At 53.5% G+C, this 7,831-nt stretch overlaps 1 non-coding gene across 1 annotated transcript in view; it reads left to right on the top strand.

Annotated features, from left to right (window-relative positions):
- Positions 1-6,692: 6,692 nt before the first annotated feature.
- LOC126432787 (small subunit ribosomal RNA) overlaps positions 6,693-7,831 on the top strand; it is a 1,909-nt gene continuing 770 nt past the window's right edge. Inside the window, exon 1 of the ribosomal RNA XR_007578227.1 lies at positions 6,693-7,831. This exon is cut by the window's right edge and continues 770 nt beyond it. This is a non-coding gene — a ribosomal RNA (small subunit ribosomal RNA).

Raw genomic sequence — 7,831 nt, 5'->3', positions numbered from 1 at the left:
CTAGCCATTGTGGCAACGATATCGCTAAGGAGTCCCGAGGGTCGAAAGGCTCGAAAATACGTGACTTTACTAGGCGCGGTCGACCCACGTGGCGCCGCGCCGTACGGGCCCAACTTGTTTGCCGGACGGGGCACTCGGGCGGCGCTGTCTGGGATCTGTTCCCGGCGCCGCCCTGCCCCTACCGGTCGACCATGGGTGTCTATAGTTCGATGTCGGGACTCGGAATCGTCTGTAGACGACTTAGGTACCGGGCGGGGTGTTGTACTCGGTAGAGCAGTTGCCACGCTGCGATCTGTTGAGACTCAGCCCTAGCTTGGGGGATTCGTCTTGTCGCGAGACGAGACCCCCGGGGCTGGGCGTCAACAGCCCCCCCTTGCCTTTGTTTCTGTCCGTCGCATCTCTTGGCGTATCGGTCCGGCCGGGCGCGCCGCACCCAGGGCGCTGCAGTGGGTGCGGCGGACGGCGGCGTATCGGTTGGCGGGCCCCTTTGCCGCCGGCGTGGGCGCTGCGATGGGTGCCGCCTCCGTGCGCGCGGCGGAGGCGGCGCCGGCGCCGGCCGGGCGCGTTGTGTTCTGGCGCGCTACAGCGTATCGCTTTGCCGGCCGGCGATGGGTGCCGTGATGGGTGCCGGACGGTCGATGTCGGCCCACCGGCCGGCGCGACGCGTGGAGGCGGCGTCGGCGGGCGGGTGCCGGGCGGCGCCCGGCGGTCGACGGTTCGTTTTCGCCGTCCCCCCCGGCGTGTGGTAACACAGCGTCCACCGCCGTACGGTGAACTACAATACCCCTATACACTATGGATGTGAAATAAAATATAATAACACATGATGCTCCGCAAGAAAATAGACTTGGGATAGGGTGTGTCGTTGGCAAGTCCCCGGGGCGGCTAGTGTGGGTGGTGATAAGTCCGTAGGGGGGAGGGTCGAGGTATTAGGAAATAGAGCGATTGTGGTGGGACTGGCGCGCGCGCCCTCTCGTGCCGACGACATGAATGTCCACAGTAAACATTCGACACCTCCATCTACAGGGATCCGACGGAACTACGCCAACCATGCTGGCAAAACAGTATCGCCATCTATGCGAATCGGACAACACTACGTCCGCCATGTCGAGCGCACCACAAAACATACCGCCATCTGTAGGTCTCCCTCAGCATGAGCTCCTGCAACGACGATACCGCCATCTATGGGACGCCAAGCCGACTAAGACATCGATGGGCCCACAGTGCCCATCTTTCGACGCCACCCACAAAGCATGCAGCCTCTGTCGACCACAGCACCCATACGCCAGTGCCTCTGCCGCACGAAGTCGTGGACCGGCAATCACACCACCTGCACCCGTTCGTGCCCCACCCCAACCGCCCAACTCGCATCGCCAGCGGATGAACGGCGGACGTTTCCCGCACTCGTAAGGTGCAATTCACACCTATAACATGCGTTTCATGAAGAGATATTTCCAATATGCGACATTCCCGCTGTCCCTATTCATGAGCTGCGAGCTGTACCACGTACAAGCTACAGACGCGATCGCATTGCTCACTGTACGGATTCTCATGCTGAGCCATCAGCTAGGAAGCGCCCCATCCATGTCGGCACCCGTGGGCGTTGCACTCGCAGTCGCAAAAAACGCTGGGCAAATATATATCTCGGAAGAGTAACGACAGTCCGAGCCTCCTGGCGTTGCACTCGCAGCCGCAAAAAAACGCTGGGGCACATATATGTCTCGGAAGAGTAACGACAGTCCGAGTCTCCTGCGTGGGAGAGAGTCTTTCTAGGCCCTGACCCACGGGAAGGGTGTAGCTTCCCCCATCCCGGACATTTGACGTCGTCACACTACCGTATTGACTAATAGACTGATTGCTGATAATCATTAGCCATACACTAAACGGCCGACAGGGGCGGCAACATAGTGGAGCCGCAGTGTCACTAATGTACAGAGATAGAACAGTTTCGACTGGAACTAGAGTAACCGTATACACGGCACTGATTAGTAATAGATGCAGAGCCATCAGAATACAGATAATATATACAACCGTCCCTATACATGCTGAAAGACTCTGCACACAATGAGAACCACACGTCAGCCAGACACTCTTATCACACACTACTCTCTTATCACACACAATATCTAACCACCAGCATGGAAGAACATCCAGTGCATCCTCTCCGCCACATGACACAATCCACACTATCATTACCAGACCGGGAGGTCCACCCAGAAAACACAATATCCCACCCTTCCGACATCCGCACATTGCTCAGCTAAGCCACGAACACCCACACATGTCCTACACAGTGGTGCACCCAACATCACAATACTGCCTCCTGTCACAGCACACAAACAATGGCAGGAATGAAAGACACAGATCTGCCACAACCATGGAATCGGAGCGCCGCCTGTCATGAGCCAAAAGTGCATCCTGACGTGACAAATCGGATAATACCGCAGGCATCCAATTACGATAATCACTATCAACGAACCTGCCGCCCCCCCCCCCCCCAATACACCTTTCCCTACAACAATGTGTATCTGAACCTACGCTATATCGTACCTTAACCTAACCTATATCGTACCTTAACCTAACCTATATCGTACCTTAACCTAACCTATATCGTACCTTAACCTAACCTATATCGTACCTTAACCTAACCTATATCGTACCTTAACCTAACCTATATCGTACCTTAACCTAACCTATATCGTACCTTAACCTAACCTATATCGTACCTTAACCTAACCTATATCGTGCCTTAACCTAACCTTATATCGTGCCTTAACACTAACCTATATCGTGCCTTAACCTAACCTATATCGTGCCTTACCTAACCTATATCGTGCCTTAACCTAACCTATATCGTGCCTTAACCTAACCTATATCGTGCCTTAACCTAACCTATATCGTGCCTTAACCTAACCTAATTTGTGCCTTAACCTAACCTAATTTGTGCCTTAACCTAACCTAATTTGTGCCTTAACCTAACCTAATTTGTGCCTTAACCTAACCTAATTTGTGCCTTAACCTAACCTAATTTGTGCCTTAACCTAACCTAATTTGTGCCTTAACCTAACCTAATTTGTGCCTTAACCTAACCTAATTTGTGCCGTAACCTAACCTAATTTGTGCCGTAACGTAACCCATGTTGTGCCGTAACGTAACCCATGTTGTGCCGTAACGTAACCCATGTTGTGCCGTAACGTAACCCATGTTGTGCCGTAACGTAACCCATGTTGTGCCGTAACGTAACCCATGTTGTGCCGTAACGTAACCCATGTTGTGCCGTAACGTAACCCATGTTGTGCCTTAACCTAACCCATGTTGTGCCTTAACCTAACCCATGTTGTGCCTTAACCTAACCCATGTTGTGCCTTAACCTAACCCATGTTGTGCCTTAACCTAACCCACGTTGTGCCTTAACCTAACCTACGTTGTGCCTTAACCTAACCTACGTTGTGCCTTAACCTAACCCATGTTGTGCCTTAACCTAACCCATGTTGTGCCTTAACCTAACCCATGTTGTGCCTTAACCTAACCCATGGTGTGCCTTAACCTAACCCATGGTGTGCCTTAACCTAACCCCATGTTGTGCCTTAACCTAACCCATGTTGTGCCTTAACCTAACCCACGTTGTGCCTTAACCTAACCCACGTTGTGCCTTAACCTAACCCACGTTGTGCCTTAACCTAACCCACGTTGTGCCTTAACCTAACCTACGTTGTGCCTTAACCTAACCCATGTTGTGCCTTAACCTAACCCATGTTGTGCCTTAACCTAACCCATGTTGTGCCTTAACCTAACCCATGTTGTGCCTTAACCTAACCCATGGTGTGCCTTAACCTAACCCATGGTGTGCCTTAACCTAACCCATGGTGTGCCTTAACCTAACCCATGGTGTGCCTTAACCTAACCCATGTTGTGCCTTAACCTAACCCATGTTGTGCCTTAACCTAACCCATGTTGTGCCTTAACCTAACCCATGTTGTGCCTTAACCTAACCCATGTTGTGCCTTAACCTAACCCATGTTGTGCCTTAACCTAACCCATGTTGTGCCTTAACCTAACCCATGTTGTGCCTTAACCTAACCCATGTTGTGCCTTAACCTAACCCATGTTGTGCCTTAACCTAACCCATGTTGTGCCTTAACCTAACCCATGTTGTGCCTTAACCTAACCCATGTTGTGCCTTAACCTAACCCATGTTGTGCCTTAACCTAACCCATGTTGTGCCTTAACCTAACCCATGTTGTGCCTTAACCTAACCCATGTTGTGCCTTAACCTAACCCATGTTGTGCCTTAACCTAACCCATGTTGTGCCTTAACCTAACCCATGTTGTGCCTTAACCTAACCCATGTTGTGCCTTAACCTAACCCATGTTGTGCCTTAACCTAACCCATGTTGTGCCTTAACCTAACCCATGTTGTGCCTTAACCTAACCCATGTTGTGCCTTAACCTAACCCATGTTGTGCCTTAACCTAACCCATGTTGTGCCTTAACCTAACCCATGTTGTGCCTTAACCTAACCCATGTTGTGCCTTAACCTAACCCATGTTGTGCCTTAACCTAACCCATGTTGTGCCTTAACCTAACCCATGTTGTGCCTTAACCTAACCCATGTTGTGCCTTAACCTAACCCATGTTGTGCCTTAACCTAACCCATGTTGTGCCTTAACCTAACCCATGTTGTGCCTTAACCTAACCCATGTTGTGCCTTAACCTAACCCATGTTGTGCCTTAACCTAACCCATGTTGTGCCTTAACGTAACCCATGTTGTGCCTTAACGTAACCCATGTTGTGCCTTAACCTAACCTATAATGTGCCTTAACCTAACCTAAAGTGCGCCGTAACCTAAACTATATTGCGCCTTAACCTGACGCACGTTGTCGCTGAACCTGCTCTGTAATTGTTATGCAACCCGTTAAAGTAGTGTAGTGTTGCCTAACCGCAACCCTCGCAATATAGTTCGCTACTCGCACTGCCCGGTCCCCTGTGTATCGCGTCATGTTAAACACCTTGCAGGTGTTGCTGACTTTCCACATGCTCCTGCTATACACTGTAGTGTGGATAGCAGCAGGACGTACATGCCCCCCCCCCTTCCCCCCTGCCTTCGCAAGCTGGTCGGTGAGAAGTTTGCATGTTCAATGCCCTTCGCATGCCGACGTACTCAGCCTACGTTGTGGTACGGCCTGTCACCTGTCCGCCGATGTACGCAAAACCCACAAACTGTACTGCACATTGCTCCGTATGTACTGAATGATACATCGTGGCCCATGTGACCGTATGACGACAGCGCCTAGCAACGGCGGACCATACAGTCCAAATATTGTGCACGCAGCTACGTGTCGTCTCCCTATAAGAGCTGGATTGCAGTGTGGTACGCCATACAGACGTGTGGGAGGAACGGACGCCCTGGATGGCGATCAGCATGAGCAGTCTGTTGATGTAGTGGAGCGTGTATTCGGACGTAGTCGTCTCTTCTCACACACCGTGATAGCATGTTGCACCGCGTTCCACATCTGCGACATGCTGCAGAGGCGGGCTGACAGTCGTTCGCGCAATGGACACCGCATACGTACGGGGTCTACCTTCCACGTGTTCTCTAGGCGTGCACATGTTGTTGCGTCTATGTGGGCAGACGTAGTGTGTTGTGACACCTGACACAGGCATGCAATACTCGTTGCAAATGGCGATGGACGTGTACGTTTGCTGGTGACGTTACGCAAATGAACAACCGGTAACCCGTTGTGGTGCGGTTGTTCTCGCTAGAGGTGAATCAGTGTTGGCGACGATCGGTCGAGCTATTAACCGGTTGTTTCAGGGATACCCACCATGCCCACGAACGTGAAAGGGGACCCACCATGCCCACGAACGTGAAAGGGGATCTGGGTGTGAGGCGATACGCGGCGGTGGCTGGGTGGGACCGTCCCCGGCCGGTGAGGGGGGGCCGCCCGGCGTGCTGGCAGCGCGGTGCGTGGGCGCACGCGCTACAGCCGGCTGGTGGGGGCGGCCGGTGGCAGGCGCGCCGGCCGACGGACGCGGCAGGCGGCGCAGCTGCGCGCCGGCGCCCCCTGCTCGCGGCGCCTTGCGGCCAAAGTAGGTCCTCGCGGGCCCGGTGCGAAGCGCGGTGGCCATCTGCAGTGTGCTGGTCCGATTGAGGACTTTGTGCGCTGAGGATGCGCCGCCGCCCGGCGCTCGGCGCCGCGACGCCGTCTGCTGCTCGGTCGCCCCAGCGGTTCTCGCAGGTGGTTTGTATCGCAGCTGTGCGGACGTGTTGGCGCGTGCGCTGTGCTGGGAGAGTTCGCTTCGGCACCCAAGTAGGGCTTTTGTCCTTCTGTGGCGCTGGCGTTGGAGCTGCCGGTCACCGTAGGTGGCGCGTGTTGTCTCCCGCCGGCAATGCCACGACAGCACGCTCCCGGGCCTCTGTCGGCAGCGGCAAGCTCAGTTGGGAGCACGGGTGGTCGCACCTAAAGCGTCTACTCGCCTAACTCCGGGCGATTGCGCCTCTCTCGAACCCGACCAAGTACTTAGGACGGCGCTGCGCGCCGCCGGGACCTGAGAGGGTTTCGAGGTGTGTTGTGCAGGGGAGCTCAGCCTCCTCCTGTTTGCAGAATAATTGAGCGGACGCTTGCGTGTTCGCGCGGGCCCCCGGGACACACTCCCGGGCGGCCGGCTGCTCAGCTCTAGTTGACGCAGCTCCCTGGTTGATCCTGCCAGTAGTCATATGCTTGTCTCAAAGATTAAGCCATGCATGTCTCAGTACAAGCCGCATTAAGGTGAAACCGCGAATGGCTCATTAAATCAGTTATGGTTCCTTAGATCGTACCCACGTTACTTGGATAACTGTGGTAATTCTAGAGCTAATACATGCAAACAGAGTCCCGACCAGAGATGGAAGGGACGCTTTTATTAGATCAAAACCAATCGGTCGGCTCGTCCGGTCCGTTTGCCTTGGTGACTCTGAATAACTTAGGGCTGATCGCACGGTCCTCGTACCGGCGACGCATCTTTCAAATGTCTGCCTTATCAACTGTCGATGGTAGGTTCTGCGCCTACCATGGTTGTAACGGGTAACGGGGAATCAGGGTTCGATTCCGGAGAGGGAGCCTGAGAAACGGCTACCACATCCAAGGAAGGCAGCAGGCGCGCAAATTACCCACTCCCGGCACGGGGAGGTAGTGACGAAAAATAACGATACGGGACTCATCCGAGGCCCCGTAATCGGAATGAGTACACTTTAAATCCTTTAACGAGTATCTATTGGAGGGCAAGTCTGGTGCCAGCAGCCGCGGTAATTCCAGCTCCAATAGCGTATATTAAAGTTGTTGCGGTTAAAAAGCTCGTAGTTGGATTTGTGTCCCACGCTGTTGGTTCACCGCCCGTCGGTGTTTAACTGGCATGTATCGTGGGACGTCCTGCCGGTGGGGCGAGCCGAAGGCGTGCGACCGCCTCGTGCGTGCTCGTGCGTCCCGAGGCGGACCCCGTTGAAATCCTACCAGGGTGCTCTTTATTGAGTGTCTCGGTGGGCCGGCACGTTTACTTTGAACAAATTAGAGTGCTTAAAGCAGGCAAGCCCGCCTGAATACTGTGTGCATGGAATAATGGAATAGGACCTCGGTTCTATTTTGTTGGTTTTCGGAACCCGAGGTAATGATTAATAGGGACAGGCGGGGGCATTCGTATTGCGACGTTAGAGGTGAAATTCTTGGATCGTCGCAAGACGAACAGAAGCGAAAGCATTTGCCAAGTATGTTTTCATTAATCAAGAACGAAAGTTAGAGGTTCGAAGGCGATCAGATACCGCCCTAGTTCTAACCATAAACGATGCCAGCCAGC

The sequence above is a fragment of the Schistocerca serialis genome, unplaced genomic scaffold (genome assembly GCF_023864345.2).
Source record: "Schistocerca serialis cubense isolate TAMUIC-IGC-003099 unplaced genomic scaffold, iqSchSeri2.2 HiC_scaffold_1154, whole genome shotgun sequence".
Taxonomy (NCBI): domain Eukaryota; kingdom Metazoa; phylum Arthropoda; class Insecta; order Orthoptera; family Acrididae; genus Schistocerca; species Schistocerca serialis.
This window is presented reverse-complemented; position numbering and strand designations above follow the sequence as displayed.